This window comes from Rattus rattus, chromosome 2 (assembly GCF_011064425.1).
Source record: "Rattus rattus isolate New Zealand chromosome 2, Rrattus_CSIRO_v1, whole genome shotgun sequence".
Taxonomy (NCBI): domain Eukaryota; kingdom Metazoa; phylum Chordata; class Mammalia; order Rodentia; family Muridae; genus Rattus; species Rattus rattus.
Window position 1 is genome coordinate 189227376 of NC_046155.1, and position 22611 is coordinate 189249986.

Below are 22611 nucleotides of genomic sequence, written 5' to 3' on the forward strand. Positions count from 1 at the left end.
TTTTTCTTAACATCTGAATAATATTCCGTTATCTAGGCTGTTTCTATTTCCTCACAGACATGCATAAGCAAAGTGTCACTCTACTGGGATTTAGCGAATTTTGGGAATACACCCAAGAGTTCAGCTGGATCATAAGAAAGATCTACTTCCGGCTTTTTGAGGAATGTCCACTCTGATATACAGTTTGTATTCCTATCAGGAGGGACAGTGTTTTCCCTTTTCCCACATCCTTGCCAGCATTTGCAGTTGAGGAAACAACCATTTTCAATAGTAAAAGCATAATAACAAAAAATGAACAAACAAACAACAAAACAAACAAACAAACATCAACAAGAAAGCACAATAAAAATTTAAGACACTGAAAAGAAGCTGTAATAATCTCCATGCCGGTGCATTGGTAGGAGTTCTATAGTGAAAAAGATTATCTATCAGAAACAACTGCAGATTCAACTCAATCCCCATCAAAATGCAACACAAGTTTTTTTTACAGAAATTGAACAAATAATCTTAGATTTCATATGGAAACACAAAAGACCCCGGGCAGCGTATATAATCCTGAGTAATAAAAATAGTGCTAGAGAATATCACAGTCCTGGACTTCAAATTATGCTACACGCCTATCTGTAATGGTGATAACCGCATGGTCACTGGCCTAAGAACGGATACAGCCACCAATGGGATAGAATTGAGGCTCCACATGTAAGTCCACATGCCTACATCCACCTGATCATAGAAAGCCATCAGTACACACTGGGGTAGAGAGAGCAGCCGTCAACAAGTGCTGCTGGTCAGACTGGATGGCTGTGTGTAGAGGAATGAAACTCGATTCTTATCTCTCCCTCTGCACAGAAGTCTACTGCAAATGGATGAGGGATCCCAGCATAAGACCCGATACTTGGAATCTGGCGGAGGAGAACACAGAATGTGCTTCAACTTACAGGCACAGGAAAGCACTTTCTGAACAGAACCTGGTAGCTTAGGCATACTGACAAGTGGGATCTCACCAAAGAAATCCTTGGTAGGGTTAAGGACTCCATCATTCAAGCAAAGAGGCAGCCTGCAAATAGAAAAAAAAAACCTTTCCTGGCTATACATCTATAGGTGAATAGTGTCTAGTCTAAAATATTAAAAGAAGTGAGCAAAGTAAACCTCAAGAAAACAAACAACCCAATTAAAAAATAGGACATGGAACCAGAGTTCTCAAAGGATGAAATACAAGTGGCTGAGAGGTATTCGTAAAAATGTTCAATATCTTTGTTGTCAGGGCAATGCCAATAAAAACTACTGTGAGCCTTCATCTTATTCCAGTCAGAGAATGGCTAAGACACACACACACACCCCCCACACAGACACACATACACACCCCACACAGACACACACACACACACCCCAACACACACACACACACACACACACACACACACACACACACACACACACACAGACACACACACACACACACACACACACACACAAACACACACAGACACCCCACACACACACACACACAGACACACACACACACACACCACACACCCCACACACACACAGACACACACACACACACACACACACACACACACAGACACACACCACACACACACACACACACACCACACACACACACACACACACACACACACACACACACACCCCCCACACACCACACACACACACACACACACACACACACACACACACACACACACCACACCACACACACACACACACACACACACACCACACACACACACACACACACACACACACACACACACACACACACACACACACACACACACACACACACACAAATGCAAGGCTGGTTTTGAACTTGAGGCTTGGTGATCCTCTTCCACCAGCCTTCTGAGTGCTGGGACCACAGTGGGCACACACTGCCATGCCTGACTCCTTCTTCAGTGTCAGTATGGATTCCGTTATGTGAATAGCTTCATGTGTTCTAGGATGAGGAGATTCCCTTCTCTGGAGGTTGGATAATGAATGGCGATGACTATGAGATCTGAAGGTTGGGGTGGAAAGATGGGGAAGTACCCAGGAAACTGGGGCAAAACTCACTTTCCCACATCAAGTAAGAGGAGTTGGCTTTGGGTCAATGGTTGAGGCCAACTGTTTTTAGAAACTCCCAGAAATGTTGCCTTTCATTTTTTGTTTAAATTGTTGTTGTTGTTCTCCTCCTCCCTCCTCCTCCTTATTATTATTACTATCATTACTATTTTTATCATTGAAGGGACTGATCTTTACCCTGTTAATAATGATTATGTGTCACCCCATTGGGGATTCTTGGTGTTTCTGTGCCAGACACCACACCCAGGCACTGTCTCTTCTACAGACTCGAAATCCTGTTGGAGACTGTACCCTGAAGGATGACTCTGTAGTGGATATTTCCAAAGTCTTGGTTTGTGGGTGTGTGAATGAAAGCTGCAACAGTTTTGCAAACACAAACTTTCAATAACCATAGCAGTTGGCATGCTGGAGATGCCCAATGGCTTAAGTCCTTCAGGCTGCTTAGATCTTGTTGACCTTAACTGAAACTCACAAGGTCTCTTTCCTCTGAAGAAGAAAGCTTTGAAGCAAACCCTGGGTGCCCAGCTGGGTGTCCCACTCTTCACCTCTTCTGTGACACTGAAGCTGGATGGCCTTCTCTCTGCTTCTCCCTGACCTGGGAGCTGGGGACGAAAGCAGGAGGCTGCTGAGTCATTGCTCCTGAAGGCTCCAGGAGGCCCCTTGTGGATGTCACTCATGGAACTGAAATGTTATGGGTGTTGGCCAACAGCCAGTTTAATACCCAAGTCTCCATCCCCTAGACAAGGGGCCTAGGTTTTCTTCTCTAAGTTCTGGAGTAGGGGAGGAGGCGCTGGGCCCAAGGAACATAATCTAGGATAAAATTCCTCAGTAACTGGGAATGTAGAGAGAATCTGGGAGGAGTAGGGGGATGGGGAAGCACGACCAGCATATATGATATGAAAAATATTTCAATTAAAATAAAAGTCTCTGTAACTTAGCAGCTGTTTACCTTGACCTTAGTCATGGCCTCTGTGTAAGAAAGAGATGAGCCTCCAGCCTCTCAACCTGCTACCCCTCTTTAGAATACCTCAGTATGGCTGTTCACTGGTGCTGCGAAAGGACAGCTCCCACCATCACAGCAGCATACATTTCTTCAAAGCAATTCACAAATGCCAGCAACACCAAGTTCAGTTTTGAGTCAAGTTCTAAGAAAACTTGAAGGGAACAAATGTTTACCAAATTAATTCTAGTCAGGCAAGAGAACACTGTCAAAATTAAAATTATTTGTTGACACAACACCAAATGTTATCCAGGTCCTTGACTTCAAGGTCCATAAGGCTTATTACTCCTTAGTAGTGCATAGCTGTTGTTTCACATGTCCAGTTGGAAATGATTTGATCAAGACAACAACAACAACAGCAACAACAACAACAACAACAACAACAACAACAACAACGGCAAATTATAGAGTCTTCATTGATTAATGAGTTTCAATTTGGATGCCCATACTGAGAAAAATAATAGGTGAATTTACTAGTTTGTCCCTGTCTGGAATAAACATACCAGTAGCATCTATAGCCAGTGAAAGGGGCAGAGTTCACCTTTTGAGGTGACAACTGATCTCTTTCCGTATTTGGGCATCAAGAAGAATGCACAGCATTACGCATTCTCTACATCTGCTCCCCACTTGCTGCCTCAGGGCAGAGTCACATCAGCAAGAGCAGTGTCTCTTAGGCAGCTTAGGTCTGGGACCATAGCGGTGTGAGCTGAGTACTCCTATCGCTTTTCTCCAAGGAAAAGAGAAGCCATGTGTGGGCACTTTAGATGATCAAGCACAGTGACGTAAGCCGCGGGTGACAGTGTGGTACTGAAAGGGAGGGACAGAGCAGCACCCTGATACATGTGAGAAAGATGACAGGAGGGTTTGCAAGAGGGTCTGGGTGCCACTTGTCACCACAGGAGGGCTGCGAGGGTCCAGAACACTGCCTTCCCAGTACTGCGGGGTGTCAGCCCCACACAGTAGGCTCCTTGACCCCAGGGAGGTCCCAGGTGTGAGCGTGCCAGCCGGCACTAGACTCAATGCAGCTGGCTTATCCACGGCCTCTCTCATGGTGGCACCAGCACACCTGGGCCTCATGCCTGTGAGAGGGGTGGTCTTGCTCGCTTTACTTCATCATAAGGGGTTCAATGACTTTTTCCAGAGCTGAGGATCCATGGTAAGTGCATGGGGAATTGTAGGCTCAGTTTCACATTTGATCTTCTCATCCTTGTGAGCACTTATGAGGATCTGTGTGTCTTAGTTATGGCCTACAGATGAAGGACACCTGGGCTTTTGGTGTAGATGAGAGAGACTATTGCTGTTCAGCAGAAGCCTGACTAGAGGACCCGGTGGGTAGCCAGGAACTAGGAACCTGCAAGGAGCTGCCCGACCTTTCAATAGCTTTCAAAGCAAACACAGAAGGCCAAAGCAAAACCACAGGGGTTGGAGAACTTTCTGAATCAACGTCTTCATGAAGATGGGGAGGCTATGGTATCCCAGTGAGACACCCAGCGGGACCCCCATGCCATGTGTAACCCTCGGGTGGAAGGAGCATGACCAACCACTGAACAATCCATCCTTTTCCAAAGGGAAAAATGAGATCATCCCAGTGACTTTGTTAGCAGCCTTTGCTCCAGAAAGCAGAAAACATTAGATCCGTATGGAGCTTGTAATTAATATTTTAAGTTTTGTTTGATTAAATTTCTCTTGGAGATACTTTGTTATTTCTAGTCATCTTGATAAAAACTAAGACAAATGAATTTTCGTTTGGAAGGACTTACAGGAAGCTGCTAAAAAGCTATGTAAAGTTGCTGGGATAATTTTAGCTGCTTTTGGATTGACACTGGGGATGGTCTAGGTGAGCCTGCATGTCGGAAGTTAGTTAGTACCGCCTTCCGTTTCTACACAACACCACAACACAAACACCACTTTTTGTTTTCTGTAACTGAGACCTTCTAAAGGATGTTATCCTCAGACCCAGTAGTAGTCTGAGTTCTCCATAATTTGATCTCACATGGTATGGTCCTTAGAACTTTCACCTAGGGCTGGACAAATAGCTTAGTTGGTAAAGTACATCCTTCCAAGCATGAGGACCAAAGCTCTCCCCACCCCCACCTCTGCCCCATCCAGAACCCATGCAAAAGAGCCAGGTGTGGTGGCACGCTCTTGGGGAGACAGAGATGGGTGGATCTCTGAGGCTCACCAGCAAACTGAGCTTGCTTTATGAGCCCCAGGCCTGTGGAGATGCTTTCCCTAAAAGAGTAAAAGCAAAAAAGTAGACGGCACCTCAGGAATAAAACTGGGTGATTGCCCTTGGGTTTCCATGTGTGTGTGTGAACACGTGTGCACCCACATGTGCACGTACAGACAAATACATGTAGAAAAAGCTTTCATCTACATAATGAGCTCAGCTTCCAAGCGATCTTGTACCCGGTATAATGGTGCAGTGTGAGGAATCTGCCAGGTGACAGCCTGCCTCTAGGGCACAAAGCCCAGAGCTAAAGACTTGTATGAGGTGATGCACAGTTTGCTCTACTTTTAAAAATTAAATAGATGCACCCGGTGATTGTGCTGGCATGAAGAAGCCATGTTGTGCTGCTCCAGCCATTCTATGAGTTGGGCTATGTGGTTTGCATCTTAGCTTGCCTGAAGGACCTACTCTTTGAAAGTTCTGAGATGAATTTATGAGTACAGAATTTGAATAGATTTCCAAGCCATTAGTCAGAAATTTTATAGAGTGGGAATAGTTCTCATCAAATGAGCTCAATTAATGCAAAAAATTATATATTTAATGAACAAATCAAAGCAATCTACTGTGCTAAACTGAGCTAAGTGCTGTGAGCGGGACAGAGCTAACACCCTCTAGCCGTTCCTAAGTGTCTCAGTTAAAAATAACCTTGAATTATCTTTCAAAGCTCTGGCGGTCAACTTTTATCAGCTTCCACATTGGTGAGTTAAATGTGGCAAGGGACATTCACCAAGTGTCTCAAGGCAGAAGCCTGAGCTTGCATAGCGACGGTCTCACAAGGGTCCAGAGCTTTGCCGAGTCCAATCAAAACTCTTTGAGGATGTGCGTGTGTGTGTGTGTGTGTGTGTGTGTGTGACACACACACACACACAGACACACACACACACACACACACACACACACACACAGACACACACACACACACAGAGACAGAGAGAGAGAGAGAGAGAGAGAGAGAGAGAGAGATTCTGACTGTAGAGGAAAATTAATATGTGACCATTTAATTTGCCACAGCAAAATTGGATTTGCACAAGAATGGACACCAGAGCTTGTTGGAAGCACTGATAAGTGGAACATGCTGATGCTTGAGACTTTTGAATAAAGAGTGTTTGTTTGCCCGAGTTACATTTTTATCTCTGAAATTCTTGAGTTTAGCATACCCGGTTGCTTTTTTTTCTGAATCAGGACTCTGTCCAGATGAGTGGGGACAAAGACAGCACATGAAAACAAAATGATAGTTTGGGGGATGGTCAAGAGGACGCAGGCAGACTCGTTGACTCTGCGAAGCCTGCTACAGTTGCTCTGACAGCAACAGTCTTGATACCATACCCAAAGGATGGAGGCAAGGATAAGTAAGAGTCTGAATGTTGTGTCTCTAGTGTTATAAAAACCCACTGACACATGTTGGTTGTTACAATTGCACATACACTGCTACTCCTATATCCGGCAGATTATCCACAATTAACGCTCTTCTTGGATGGGCAGGGAGAGACCCCAGTAAGCACCATGTAGTCTACATTTTCTCCTAGTATTTGATCAAAAAGGCTCATCCACAACTTCAGGGGGTGCAGTGATGTTAAAACATGGTAGTGGGACCTCTGGGTCATGATTGAGTCCAGAGTAGTGGGGTCAGTTTGACCTCAGACATGTGTCCTACGGGATACACTGTCACTGAGCTGCAGTTTTCTGCAGCCCAGGTAGTCATGGCTCCTGGCTGTAGGAAGGACTTCATATGTCAACAGTTTCTAGCTTAAGCTTATTCTTACCAATTTCACCTTCCTCCTCCAGACCCTCGGCAGTCCTGGTGTCTAAGGGAATGTTTGTGTTTTCCCACCCGTGGCAGGATTGGCTAGATGAAGGCCGATAGTTCCGTCTTGTGTCACCACTAACTCTTGACTTTTCGAATCTCGGGAACATACTTTGCTATTGTTATTTTCTCTATTGCTGGTTCAATATGAAAGTTGTAGTTCTAGCAAATCAGTGGGAAAATGTGGGGTTTGTTTCGTCATGATCACGATGTGGGGGGGGTCTCAGGCTGTTCGGATATTATCTTGTGGCATTCCTGTGAGGCTTAATGCTTGCCAGACAATTCCCCTTATTATTGTTTTGAGGAGAGATAGCTAAGTGGTAGTTAATATTCATACTTAAGTCTAATTTTATATAAGACAATGAGATGGGTTGGGGGAGAGGGAACTTGGCTGATGCAGACAAGAGGGAGGGATGTCCAGGTGGGAAGGGTATAAGCTTGAGTCTCTGTCTAATCTCTAGGATGAGGTCAACCTGGGAAGATCTCCACCACTTCCTATAATACAGTTAAGATCTCTGCCTGTGGCTGTCTATACGGATCGATACTTTAACCTGGGAGTCCAAACGAATTCTTCCTCCACACCTAGATTCACTTGCAGAGCAGGCTGATGGTTCTGAGGATCCTGGACTGAACCAGTCCTGGCAGATGAGCACGGCGTCTGGGCAGTTATTATGTCTCATGACCTGTTGATGCAGCCTGTGTCGGCGTGTGCATGCTTTATAATATGAAGGTGTGCTCAGAGATACAAGTTGTCTAGGAGTCACGCCCCTGACCTGGGGGAAGCAGGAGCTGAAGTCAAGGAGTCAGAGAGAAGAGACAGCAGAGTAGATGTTGGAAGCTGAACCTGGATGGGGTCGGAGTTGAGGCTGACCAGTCAGTAGCTGGGGAGACTAAAGCCTGCTATCTATCTTCTAGCAAGGAACAGTGCAGACAGCTGTAACACAAGCCTTCACATAAATCCATGCCAACGACCTTAGCCTTAGCGTGACCTCTGGTGGGAACAGACTTCAGCTGGTGTCCTTTTAAAGCATCCATAGGCACAGCTGGCTGGACAATGATTTGTTTGGAGGTCTGGCAATGAATGTGCTCACAACCGTAGTGCTGACAGGGTCTGGCGGGGCTGGAGGAACGTATGTGTTACTGTATGAAGCAAGGCTTTGCAGCAGGGAGAGACATGGAGAGTAGATTCCAAAGTTCAGAATAAGTTACAAGGCATTCAGAATTTCTGATTGATGCAGGGAGGTCAGAATCGAAGTCAGATCAATAACTGATACGGCCATTCAATGAGCTAAGGCGAACATAATTATTTAGATGGAGGGGCCCATTTGGTACAAGAGCTCTTCGGTTCAGAATCATCTCTCCTTTCATTCTCTGTATTTCCTTGTATGTGGTTAGAACCTGTTAGCAAATGCGTGATAAACTGAGATAAAGCAGGCCATTTACAGACCCGTGTGAAACATGCCCCTGCTGCCAGGTCTAATTACTAGGCTATCTGAGCGATCATGGTACAATAAAATGGGGGGGGGGGAACCACCTGCAGGCTGCATGTGTCACCACCTGACCAACCCGCTACCCTAAAACGGAGTCTGTCAAGGAACCATCCATTCATCCTCCTGCGGGGTACAGAATGGGGGCCTCAAACAAGCTCAACACAAAAGCGGATGGAGAATAGAACTACTCAAGCCCTTAAGCACCTCTAAGCCCTCTCACAATTGTTTTCTGCGAGAGGGAGCTCAATCAGCGCAGTTTTAATCAGTTCTACTGTGCTTTGAAAGCACCTGACAGCTCTAGGATGACAAATTAGAAGCTCCCTGGCACAGTAGACTGTGGCATCTGAGTTTCCTGCAGGGTGGAGGTGGAATACCCAGCCTCTACAGGGATCCTCCTGTCTCGGTGGGTTACGGTTGGAAAGGAAGGTTCCAGAGCACTGACAGGTGCTGTTTGGTGGAGGGCTACAGGCTGTGGTGGTGGTGGAGGGTGGTGGAGGGAGAGGGAAAGGGAGAGAGTGGAGACAGAGACAGAAAGAGAGAGAGAAAAAGAAAACACTGCTGGGCTTTGTTGAGCAAACCGTTATGATTGACAGAAAGTTCAGGATACATAGCAACAGGCATGTACATCTCAGGGGCCTGAACTGATCCTCTGGGAAGAGATGTCATCAGGCATGAGTCTTAGAGACTTCATTATGTTTGTGGGGCTGGCAGTGAAGACAGTGATGACAAAGACACTAGCCATGGTCTCTCTCACCTGAACCTGAGTTCGAGCGCTGGTTGTGGGCAGGAAGTGTGACTGAGCACATAACTGGAGCTGGCTGCCATTCACTGCAGAGGGTTACTACAAGTCAGCACTGGGGCCGTCACAAGTGGCCGCTATGAAGACGAGCTAACACTGGTTCGAAGCTTGACAGCTGCTGGGAAGCTACTCCCCTCTGTGCCCTGATAAGGTTGATCTAGGAAGCTTGCACTCATTACCGTTCCAAGCAGACCCACTCTGCAGATGGGCAACTGTCAGAGGCGGGGTTGGACCAAGGGCTCCGAGGTGAGGTTCCTGTGTGTCTTGGGTCCATTCCCAGGGAGCCCAAGGTTAGTGTGGCATGCAAACTCTTTCCAACAGATGCTACATCACTGTGTACATTGCTACATCTACCTGGGCCCACGGCATTCTTCCTTCTGTACTCCAGAAGGAATGAAACGGAGAAAAAGCAAAATCAAACTACAAAATGAAGCCATTGAAAGGGGGATGCTAGTCATTTTTTAGGTTTGTTTGCTGTAAAAATATGCACATGCCCTACAGTAATTACAGAGGTTCATATTGCTTTATATTGAATTGAATGGTGCAGCCTATACTCAACCATTTTCGACTAATAAATCTGACCTAAACTTTAATTCTTACTATGTATCGGGCACTGTGTTAAGCATCTACATGCATTTTCCTATTTAGTCTCTCTCTTTCTCTCTTAAACAAGACATATCCAAGCATGGGGGATGAGGTTCTAACCCTTTTAGAAGGGTTAGCTATTTTTTGATTTATTTTTAAACTGTGTGTGCCTGTGTGTGTGCGCGCGCTCTTGTGCACACATGAGAGCATAGGTGCCTATATGGGGAGCAGAGTTGTGGGCTCCCCTGGAGCTGGAGTTACAGGCAGCTGTGAGCTGCCTCACATGGGTGTTGGCAAGAAAATGTGTACTCTTAGTGGCAGAGCCATCTCTCCTGCACCATTAATTTTAATTCTAATTTATCCCCCACAGGTTCCCCCGGGGCATAAACTACTTCTCCTGCCTTGCAGACGAGGAGTGTCCAGAAGGGAATGTCAAGTCTGACCAGCAAGTACAAAATGTGATTTGCCATATGCAACGACTAATTCTTTAGGGGTGTTTTAATTCCTTATGAGTGTTTTACCCATTTGGTTCTCATGCATATTCATGATGATATATGATGATAACATAAATTATATGATGGTAGGGATACCATTTCAGGGCCAGTAAGGTAGTTTCGAGGGTAAGAGGCACTTGCTGCTAAGCCTAATGACCTGGCATTGACCCCTGTGACCCAGTGGTAGAAGGAGAGAAGTGGACTCTTGTCATGCCCTGCCGCCGATGTACACGCACACACATACAGGATACATTTAAAAAGTAACCTAAAAAATTTAACTTAATAACTTTTTCCTTTCTGACCAGACATCTTATTCAACCACATGATAATCTGAGTCCAATCGTCATCTCATGAATCACATTTGGCTTCTGACTTATCTATGAAGTTAATTACCAATTAATAACCATTGCTGTGACCTGGGGTCACTGTTAATTGAAATGTCAAAATAGGAATGACTATCATGAAATTTATTGCAAAAGAATAAAAAATATTACATCTGTTCCTTAAAGAAATTTCTTTATGTTCCAGTGTTCCCCAGTGGTTTTCTTTTGGCTTGAGTTACTGTTCTACACTTGAATAAAGCCAAAGTTGACACCGACAGCCCCACTTTCACTGACTGATTCAAATATAAATTTTGTGGCTTTTTTGGTAATATTCCTTGCTTTTACACAAAAATTATTTGTTTCTAGGTACCATTGAGTCTAAGTCTACAGATTCCCCAACCCAACCATAATATGCTTTTTAATGGTTTTATAAAAATATTTCCGTAGGGGATACAGGATAATATTATGGTGACATAATTTGTTTTACTGTGTGCAATTTCATATAAACATATATAAAGCAATATTATAGCAGATTAACTTTCTTAGATGAGATTAAATTCTCATTAATATATTTTTAATGTTTTATGAAAATATTTTAATACTAGGAAGTACAATTTCTTCATCTATTTTCTTCCAATTGCATTTTTTCTTTTAGATCATTTTCATTAAGATGAGTTTGGTTTCCTAACCCAAATTTTTTTTCTTAAAGAAATAATTGGGTCATTTTCTGTAAGGGCTGTTGGAGGTCTTGGACTAGACGAAGTCTCAGCAAAAAAGGAAGCTAGGGTTGACCGTGAAGATGGAGAGGGAGCTAGGTGATATGGATCGGGCTGAGACTAAAATGTTGTGAGTCATGGTTTTCATTTACTTGTCTTTTACGTTTATGTTAGCAATGTATCTTTCTCTAGACTAAAAGCGTGTAAGAGTGTAGCGCTGTAACCTGTGTCCGCTAAAGACCCCGTATTCAAGTGAGTGATGTTGAATAGTCAAGGTCTCTCCTGGTGAGGGGAATAGTCAAGGTCCCTCCTGGTGAGGGGAATAGTCAAGGTCTCTCCTGGTGAGGGGAATAGTCAAGGTCTCTCCTGGTGAGGGGAATAGTCAAGGTCTCTCCTGGTGAGGGGACCTGGGTGTTATCTTGTGGATAACAGATCTGCTTGACTTTTAATTATTTTTTTTCAAATTTATTTATATGAGCACATTATAGCTGTTTTCAGACACACCAGAAGAGGGCATCAGATCCCATTACAGATGGTTGTGAGCCACCATGTGGTTGCTGGGAATTGAACTCAGGACTTCTGGAAGAGCAGCCAGTGCTCTTAACCTCTGAGCCATCTCTCCAGCCCGACTTTTAATTCTTTAAGTGAAAGTTACAACTTTTTAGTCAAAAGTCCTACTCATCTCATGGGTCGGGACTCAGGGCCCTGGATTGCCAGATTGCCAAGTCATGTCTCCATGAAACCTGGTGGAATGGCTAATAGCACCGGAGGCATCTGTGTTGGGAGGTAGAGTCGCTGTGGCTGGCGACCATTGCATCAGAAGCAGTGTGCTAAGCTGAAAGTTACTGCTGTGTGGATGGCTGCCTTCTGGGCCTTCTAGGCCTTCTGGGAAGCTAGTCATCTGTTTGTTTATTAATAGAGTCTTTTCTTTTTTTTTTTTTCCTTTTTCTTTTTTCTTTTTTTTTGATGGGGACCGAACCCAGGGCCTTAAGCTTGCTAGGCACTCTACCAGCTAAATCCCAACCCCTTAATAGGCAATATGAAGACAAGAACTCTTTGGGCCTCTGGATGCTACAAGTCACTGAAGTGGCATTGGTGCCCGCCCTCCACACACTCACTTGCCCCCTGCTTGCTTGCATGTGTGCACACATGGCTTATGTGTCTGTGTAGAATGCCACAGTGCATGGCACGGAGGCCCAAGGCACTTCCAGTCAGCCTGAAGTCGATGGTTCACAATCCCTATGTCATTAATGTCTCCAAAGAGCAGGATGGTCACAAGGTCCCCTGGGAGCTTCTTGCCAGAAAACTGTTTCTCATGTTAGAAGAAAAAAGGAGTCATTTCCTCCAGATCACTTAAGCAGTCTCTAGATGCACTTGGAAGAGCTAAATATTAGCACTGTGTTTCATTTTTACATTGGTATAAATTGATACCTGTTTCAGTCTTTTGGGGAAAAGAAAAACCTTATAAGAACAGGAGATCAGAGTCTCTTTTTAAGGTGGCCTTGGCTCTTTTTATACTGATGACTTACAAGAAATGGCAAAAAAGAAAAAGTGTGTGAGTATGTGTGTGAGTGTGTGTGTGTGGTGTGTGAGTGTGTGTGTGTGTGTGTGTGTGTGTGTGTGTGTGTGTGTGTGTGTGTGTGTGTGTGTGTGTGTGTGTGGTTGTGTGTGTGTGTGTGTGTGTGTGTGTTTGTGTGTGTGTGTGTGTGTGTGTGTGTGTGTGGGTGGTGTGTGTGTGTGTGTGTGGTGTGTGTATGTGTGTGTGGGGTGTGTGCGTGTGTGTGTGTGTGTGTGGGGGTGTGTGTGTGTGTAGTGGTGGTTGTTTTGTGTGTGTGTGTGGGTGTGTGTGTGTGGGTGTGTGGTGTGTGTGTGTGTGTGTGTGTGTGTGTGTGTGTGTGTGTGTGTGTGTGTGAACTCACCCATGTGCACGGTGAGGTTAGTCATGACTAGGTATTGTCAACACTGGGACACCATCTTCCACCCTCCCCCGTTGCTGTCTTGACTTACCAGTTGAACCTGAGAAGCAAGTCACTCAACCCCACAGCCTTCACTTCCTCATAGAGGATATGGGCTCATAAAAGTGCCCCACAGGGACTAGTGTAGGGTTAGCTGGAACCATATCACTCCATGCGGGGCCTGGATACGCCATCATCACTCTAGCTGCTGCTTATGCTGGCACCATATCGGGGCTATTTCATATAACGATCCAGCAGGCTGAATTAATTACAAGGCAAACATAATGTCTACCTAACTCTATTTCAAAGGTCATCGTAAATCTTTATAGAGACTAATAATACAGAAGAGGAAACACCGGGAAAGGCAAGGGAAAGACTGTTTACAAGGGAAAACTGAAGTGAACGTAAGGAACGTAAGCACAGTTTGAGTCTCTGGAAACTGGACGTATACAGTGCTTAGAAAAAACAATGGTTCTTCTTGGCTGCTTAGATCCTAATGTATCTTCTAATGTCCACCCAAGATAGTAAATTAAAACAGTGAATCAAAGCATTAGTGAAAGTTTGGGACAATAGCCTCCCCCAGCCCCCAACTCCCTGGCCACACAGGAAGTGGTGGTCACTGACACAGAGGAAGTGGTGGTCAGTGAGCCCAAGGAATACCTCTGCTTCTGCTCACTCAGGATAAATGACAGGGTTCAGTCCCCCACTGTCAGCAACATTCCCAGCATCTCTAGTCTTCCCTACTATTCTAGCATTCTGGCTGGGAGTGGCTGACTTTGATACCCACCCTCTTCAATGGAGGGGTGGGAGTGGCTAACTTTGACATCCACCTCTCTAATGGAGGGGTGGGAGTGGCTGACCTGGATCCCACCCTCTCTGATGGATGGATGGCTTTTACTATTGGCTTCTAACCATGGCTTGATGCTCATGGCTTTTCTTGAGTATGGTGGCTCCTAGTTAAACACACTAACAGAGTTGGGCAGCCCTTTTCTGTTCTCCCTAAGGATAACTGTCCAAATTCATATCCACCAAATTCAAGTCATTTTAGCTATCACATCTGACAGATTGATGTTCCTGCTATACTCCTGAATGGTAACTGGGAAATACTCCTTCATAGCTTTTGTGATAACAATTTTTCTTAGGTGGTTGGGGTTGGGCGAGGGCTGGGAGATTAGTAAAATGCTGGCATTAGGTCTTAGTTCTAGAAACTCCACATCCAGGTAAAAGACTGGCATGTTGGTCTGTGCCTGTAGCCAGGGAGGCAGAGACAAGAGGGTCCCAGTGCCTTGCTGGCTAGACAGTCCAGCTGTGCTCCGGGCTCGGTGACAAACTCCGTCTCAAAACCCAAGGTGGAGAATGATGGGTAGCAGAGGACACCTGGCATTAGCCTGTAGCCTCCAAATGTGTACACCAAGGAAAGCGCACCCGCACATGTGTGTACATACATGCATGCAAACACTTCCCCTGCTGGGTTTCTCGGTTTATTATTTTTCTCAGACAATCAAAAATGAGTTTTATGTTAAAATTCCAGAGAAAATGCTTCTGAAATGGATTCGATGTTGTTGTTTTGGCCGTGTGGAGTTTGCCGTTTTATAGGTTATAACAGCTTACAGCCAAACTCTTCACTGCTCATCTAAGCCGTTTCACTTAAACTCTTTGACAGTGATGGGTCATGGGGAGCTGGCTTCAGGCTGTGCACTGACACTAACGCCGCCAATGTCCTGACAGGCCTCACCATGCATAGCTGAGGACATCGAGGCAGAGATTGTAATGATTTGGGCCAAAAATACAGAGTTGCTGAGATTCAGAGCCACACCGGAGTGAGAGGTTCTGCTTTGCTCCTGCCTCTCCTGTGTCTGCTGTTGGAAACCTCGTGTATCAGAGAGAGAGAGAGAGAGAGAGAGAGAGAGAGAGAGAGAGAGAGAGAGAGAGAGAGAGAGAAGAGAGAACAGAACAGAATAAACTGTCCTGAGGGAGTCAAGCTAATGTCTCTTGACACTGAAGTCCAATGTGACCCCCTCACCCCCAGGAATTGGGAATTTCAATTTTATGAGATGAAAATGAAAAGGAGAACAAGTCCTGGCCATCACCACAAACAACAGAGCTTGTTGAAGGATAAGCTCTAAGTATAAAGACGATGCAGGTGATTGAGTAATGTCTTAATTTGATGGAGAGAGTGGACAGAGGCCAGAGCCCCAGTCTCTTCAACTGTTGCCTTGCTTTTAGAGAAAATATCATAAAAGTAATTCCCATGATGGTGTCCTTATTTTGATGACCTTCAATAAGCTCCAGACCATATAGATGTCCCCTCTGTGGCCCTTGGGCCATGCACAGAGGCACCAGTTTTCAATCTGAACATACCATGGTTAAAACAAAGAACCCATTGCAGTCTTGCCCTGTTGTTTATCTACATAAAAGAGGGAAAGCCAGTTTTCTACACTGTTTACATAGGCAGGTTATATCATACACAGGTTTTAAAATAGCATCTATCTATCTACCATCTATCATCTATTGCCTTCTGTCTGTCTGTCTGTCTGTCTGTCTGTCTGTCTGTCTGTATTGTATCTATCTGGCTAGAGAGGGTGTCTGACTCTCTTTGATCTGGACTTCCTGTCCAGGCAGTTGTGAGAGGCCTGTTATGGGTACTGGGAGCCAAACCCGGGTCCTCGGAAAGAATAATACATCTCAACTGCTCACTCTTCTCTCAGCCCTCACATCTGTTTTTCTTAACTCACATATTTCTTTTCAAATCTCAAAAGAGAATCTTTGTAAGTGATAGGCTGGGTCCTCACTTTGGAAAGTTTGATAAGACCATGTCGGAACTGGGAAGAAATAGATAAGAAGCAGATCCCGGGGCTGGCTGGAGCGACTGCAGCCTGAAGCTGTAAGGAAACAGGTCTTCGCTGATGCCTCCCAACCCTGGCTGGCTCAGGGCTTCGTGGGTTGTGGCCTCTAAGAGAGAAGTGGCTGCTCTTGGTGGGGAGGGCTTCAGGCTTCCCTGGCTTCCCAATGGGGAAACTAGCCTGGTTCTATTTGCGGAAGAGGGAACCTTTCAACGCTTTTGTCTGTAGGCAAGAGGAAAGCAGACTTTAAATTTTAAAATGCCTGATCGGACGTTAAGGATTCCTGTCCCTAGGGATCTGGATAGCAGTACTGTGTTACTCTGGGAATCAGCCGCGTGCTGAGGAGCCACCACGTCACAGATACAGAAGCTTTACAAACATTAGATACAGACTGTCCACGTTCCATCTGCTTCTGGAAAAATACAGGAACCGAAAAGATTTAAGGCAACATGTAGATATATGCCTGTATACACATATACACACATATGCATACAAACACATACATTTTCACCTGTACACACAAAAACACACGTACATAGACATGTGTACACACAAATTTTCACCCACATGCATAGATACACAGACATGAACATCCACACATGTGTATATCACACATGTATCTGTTCTTAAAGTTTTCCTCGATAGAGCTTTTATGGAGAAGACAGAGGGGGTTCACATGGAATGTTTTCATGGCATTGATACATTACAGGGAGTTTATTCTGCCATCTGGGGTCTAGGGGGAGCCTCTGTTGGTTACATGCCTGGCACACAATCAGGAGGACTTTCCATGGGTGCTCATGACTTTAGAGCACAGCACCCACGTAGAAGGCAGGTGTGGCAGCCTGCGCCTGTAGCTCCTGGTGGCTGAGGGATGGCAGTGGTGGTGGATCCGTGGAGCACACTGGCTGCTGTGCCTAGCCAGATGGATGAGCTTCATGTCTAAAGGGAAATATCGCCTCACAAACCAAGGTGGAGTGTGATTGAGGAAGACACCTGATGTTGACTTCTGGCCCTTAAACACAGGCATGCACCAAACAGGGACACACATGCATGAGTGTACAAACACACACTCACAGACACACAAGTACATACACACACACACACACACACACACACACACACACAGAGTCACCCTTGCCTCCACCTCTCTGATTTCCCCCTACCGAATACAGTTTTTATAAATACTTACATTACCATATATAATAAACGTAAACATCCTGCTTTATGGATAGTAAAATATGTACGATTTTCCTAAAAGTGGCAGTACACTCTGATACTTCCTGACAGTAAAGGTTTATGGACGCCTTACACCTGTTTTACCACCCATACGAATTGTAACACACGCAAATTCATTGTTCAGTCTGAAAGATTTTATAAACCCCGAATAATGAACTTCCATCCATTCCAAAAGACACGGGCTATAAAGTAGCACGAGATGTCAGTAAATAGTTATCTATGAAATATTCTGCTTTTCCTTCCGTCTCCATAAACACAGACTGAGTCCCAAAGCAAGCCTACAGATAAAGTCCTCCTACAGACAGAGGAGACACTTCAAGATGTGATGCCCATGGCCGAAGCCTGTCACCAGCCCTTTCCCTGGAGCCCAGAGGTGAACGGGCACAGGTGACCTACTGAGCTCCTTCCTACTTGGCTGGATAGGAGGTTCTGTTTACAGGTGACAGTGAGGTGGAACCTACTATGTGCCTGGCCTGCTTCGGGGAATGTCTTTGCTGGGTGCTGTGGTCTATACAATACCCTGATAGCAGTGCAGTATGGAGACTTCATCATGGAGCCTCAGCCTGTGCACCTGAGGCAGCCGCTCTCCCTGCCCTGATGAATCCCATACCCTGTACCTGAAGTGCTGTCAGTCAGCACAGGGGTGCACTATGGGCTTTGAGGATCTCCAGGCCCAGCCGTCTCCTTCATCTTTTTACAAGCAGAACTCTCCACAGAACTCTGGCTTCTCTGACCACTACCAACACACAGCTTCAAGGGAAAGCCAGGTGATGGGAGTTCACCTTTATCGCTAGTGTCACATAAGAGGGCCAAGGAGAGTTCACAGAGTGGCATGATTGATCTTCCGTTTTGGTTGCTCTTTATATAAGGTTTGATGGGGCCATATCACCTAGGTGCAGTGAGACCAGAGTGGCTTGGTCTAGGGGGATAGGGAAACAAAGACAAAACAGCTGAAGTTGGCATGGAATGGATAGCTTGACAGAGGCTGTGCAGAGATGATTGGCCTCACAGCTAGGATGGTATCAGGTATCTATGGACCCTGGGGAAGGCAGGTGGTTCTCATAGCTAGAACTGTAATAAGACCCAGAGACTGGGAGAGCACGCATATGATGTCATCGGTGTTACACTATCAACTTGCTTCACTCTTGAAGATATATGTAAGGTAAGGTAGGCTTAACCTGTTAAGAACACTCTGAATGAACCCTAATGAGCAAGGCTGTGGTTGCTGCTCTCTGGTTCCTAGTCCAAGGGCCTCTGCAGATGCTGCTCATCGTGGGCGTGGAAGAGCTCGGTGAGGACAGGGCAGTCCTGGGCCCAGCACTCTTGGCATGGGCTGGGGACGGATGTACTGTTTTTGAAGTAGGCCTTGCTTCTGTCTAAGACGGCAGAGGGGGCAAACTCGGCCCAAATGCCCTCAGCCTTTTATGACCCTGCAATTTTTTTTTTTTTTTTTGGCTGCAACGATTCAAAACATTTAAAGTGAATGCTTGTGAAATACTATTTAAAATTTGTTTTTAACTATGAATGTAAATGAGTTGGGGGAGGGGTGCCAGAGAGATGGGTCAGTGGTCAAGTGCACCTGTCGAGATTGCAGAGGACCAGGGTTCAGTCCCCAGCACATGTGTGCCAGTTTACGACCTTCTATGACTAGAGTTCCACAGGTTCTGACACCACCCTCCGGCTTAGCTTCCAAGGGACCAGGCACATACATGGTGTACATATGTACATGTAGCCAAAACAGTGATGCACGCAAAATAAAAAAATATATTTTCAAAAATGACTTTTGGTTTCTGCGAACACACAGAACATGCCAAGAACCAGAGGTGAAATGCTTCTTCTGACACATCTTGCTCCTACCCTCCAAGGGCCTCTTTTGTCTGATAACAGCTGCCCAGGAAGGGAAGGGAAGAGGAAGGTAGCTCCCTGGCAGACTTCTGCCGGCCATACATGAGGCAGTGGCTGGCCACGGCAGGCAGCACAGTGATGGAACGGGGGCCAGAGGCTCAGAAGGGCTTGCTGAGTAAGGAGTCTGGTGACTGTGTTTACAGGAGGAAACTGCTGTTTCCAACAGTTCTTTACATCCAAGGGGAAGTGAAGAAAAACACACACAGCTAGCTGGCCTGTCTCTTCTAAATCCAAAAGCAATGAGTCCTTTTATGAAAATATTGGAGGAATATATATATATATATATATATATATATACACACATGCACGCTACGCAAGCTAACATAGAGTTATGGGAGGAAGCATGTGAGTCCAGACTTGGTTGGATGTTCACTGATGCTGAGAGGATGCCTGACCTAATGGCTACAGAGGGACCACGGAAGTTCTTTCTGCCCAGCGGGCTAAGTCTGCCATGAATTAGCATCAGTACAGATGTGCAGCTAGTGTTAGCTTTGACTTGTCATCGCTGTTACTCTGGTGGAAGCTTTCTTCTGTGGTGCATTACATTAAGTATCTTTATAAACAATGAGAGAGGAAAATTGTAATTTTTTTTCAAGTAACCCAGAGAAGAGATTTTATTTTTTATTTAAGGAAAAATACAACAGTAGAATAGTGTTAATATAAACCTATTCCTCTGCGCCGACTTCTGTATGGGTACGTGTGTGGGATGCATGTGTGGCCGTAGGTATGCTCACTTATGGGTGAACACATAGAAGCTGGGGGTCAATGTGATGTCCTCTTTCATTACTTGTCACCTTAAGTTTTGAGGCAGTGTCATGGCTTTAGCTACACTAGCTAGCAAGCCTTGGGTCCTCTAGTCTCTGCCACCCCAGCATTTGTGCTGTGGTCATGTGACACTACCCCTGCTTTTACAGGGACTCTGGAGGACCAGAATCCGGTCCTTGTGCTTGCAAAGTAAGCGGTTTTCCCACTGAGCCATTACTCTATCCCAGTGTTTGTTTGTTTTAACCTTTTTATTTATTTATTTTCTACTTACTTTTTTTTTTTTTTACACATTCTTGAAAAACTCGATCTGCTTCTTGTGGGCAAGATTTTATCTTTAATGTCTTAGAGACTTTATTTTAATAAGAAAGCATGCTGTCAACACATTGGTTAAAGTTAATTGAATTTGGAATGCATGCTGTAGTTGGGTAGGCTCACTTCTTTTCCGACGCTGTTAAATCAGTAGATCAAAAGGTTAGCTTAGTGCAGCCGGGCTCCCGTGGTGTATTTCAACTACACACCATTATCCCGGGAAGGCTCTGCGCTGCTTACGTTTGGGAATTACTGAATTATTGAATGTGATGTCTATATTTCATCTTCAGAATGATGAATTTCCATGGCCACTTTCTAGCCCAGCCTACTTAGACTTCTACTTCTGAAACAAAATTGAATTAAGTGTACATTATCTGGGTTTCAAAAAACAAGCAGAAATGGATGTTATCTTGATGTTCATCTGTCACCAGGTTTTAGTCCTGTAGTGCAGAGTTTGGCTGGTCCCCCACCTTTCAGTTTTACATAATGTCACCTACAAGACCATAGTTCTGACGGCATTGCTCCAAGTATGTCACCCGTTCCCACCCCTCCCATACAGACTGACTGACCATAGCTGCTAATGTTGGGATGTGTTTTGTTCCTGACAGATTCATGTGTTGGAGATTTGGTCCTCAATGCGGTGGTAAAATGTAAGGCCTTTAAAAGGATAGCTGTAGCTTTCTGCCTTGCTATACACGATCTTGTCTCCCATGCATGCTTTGTAATGTCACCAAGCCATGAGGCGATACAGCCTAGGGGGCCCTTGAAAGAACCAATGCCATGCAATTGGGACTTTCGCCCTTTAAACCTGTGAGCAAGACAAAGCTCTTTCCATTGTGGATGCTCGGCCTTGGACGTTTGGGTACAGCCATGGAAAAGAGACTGATACAAGGTTGTTATACCGGGCAGTGTTTCCCCGTGAACCTCCCCACTCTCATCTCAACCCCAGAGTCAGCACCCACTGGTGCCTTGTGTTTGCTTGCATTTGACTCCACGATGCTCAGTCATGATGCACTATCCAGAAGAAATGCTTTCTCTTCCAATCCCTTGGCCTTTTGGACTCTACGGCTCATTCTAACATGTCCTGTCTTCAGCTGTTGTATATGTGAGTTACCTGAGGTTCTAGCCTCTAAGGGTGGCTGTTTTTGAAAATGAGGCCCCTAAGGAAGCACTTAAAGCTAACTGAGGTCACATGGGTGAGGACCCGATCTACTAAGACTGGTGTTCTTGCAAGTAGAGACATTCCGTCCCTGCCCTGTCTCTCTCTCTCTCTCTCTCTCTCTCTCTCTCTCTCTCTCTCTCTCTCTCTCTCTCTCTCTCCCCCTCTCCCTCTCTCTCTCACACACACACACACACACACACACACACACACACACACACACCTGAGAGGGCAAGAAGCTCATCATTTGTGAGTCGTAAGAAAGCCCTCATCAGATTCCACAGTGAATAGACATTGACCTTGGACTTGAGGCCTTCAACACTGTGGGCTCATAGTTTCTGTTGTGTAAGCCATCTAGCCCATGGTACTAAAGTCGGCTTGCCTTCCTGGAAGTGATGGCTCCTTCCAGCCATGTGCACAGTGTGGGTTGTGTGAAGCATGGGTTGTGTGCAGCGTGGGTTGCATACAGCTGAACCTGTCAGTCTGACTGAGACCAGCACATTGGGATTGCCACGGACAGGCAGATCAGCCAGGAGCATGCTTGGGGATATGCAGCAGAGATCACTTATCAAGTGTAGGATGTCCAGAGTCAAGAGTGAGATGGTCCAAAGGTGCAGAGCAGGAAGTGTCAAGGAATATTTCCAGGGCCAGGTTGTTGCACTAACGTGGTAAGTATATACCCTTGAGGTAACAGCACTTGTCAGATCTTGGGATAACAGGGCAGAGCCTGGGGTAGTAGCTGTTCAGACTGGAAGTATAGGGATGATGTATCGAAAAAGGGCAAGAAGCCTGGGCATGACATTCTTCAGAGAATGCCCCCCAAACAGGTTCTCTGACAGTGAGAGAGCCCCTCCCCCACCGGAAGCCTTACCATCTCAGGAAACTTCTCACGGTACAATAGTGGACCACAGCA

The 22611-nt window shown here is 45.5% G+C and overlaps 1 protein-coding gene across 1 annotated transcript in view; it reads right to left on the minus strand.

Annotated features, from left to right (window-relative positions):
* The window catches only part of LOC116892818 (parkin coregulated gene protein homolog), a 191982-nt gene that overhangs the window by 8469 nt on the left and 160902 nt on the right, over window positions 1-22611 (minus strand). The window lies entirely within an intron of this gene.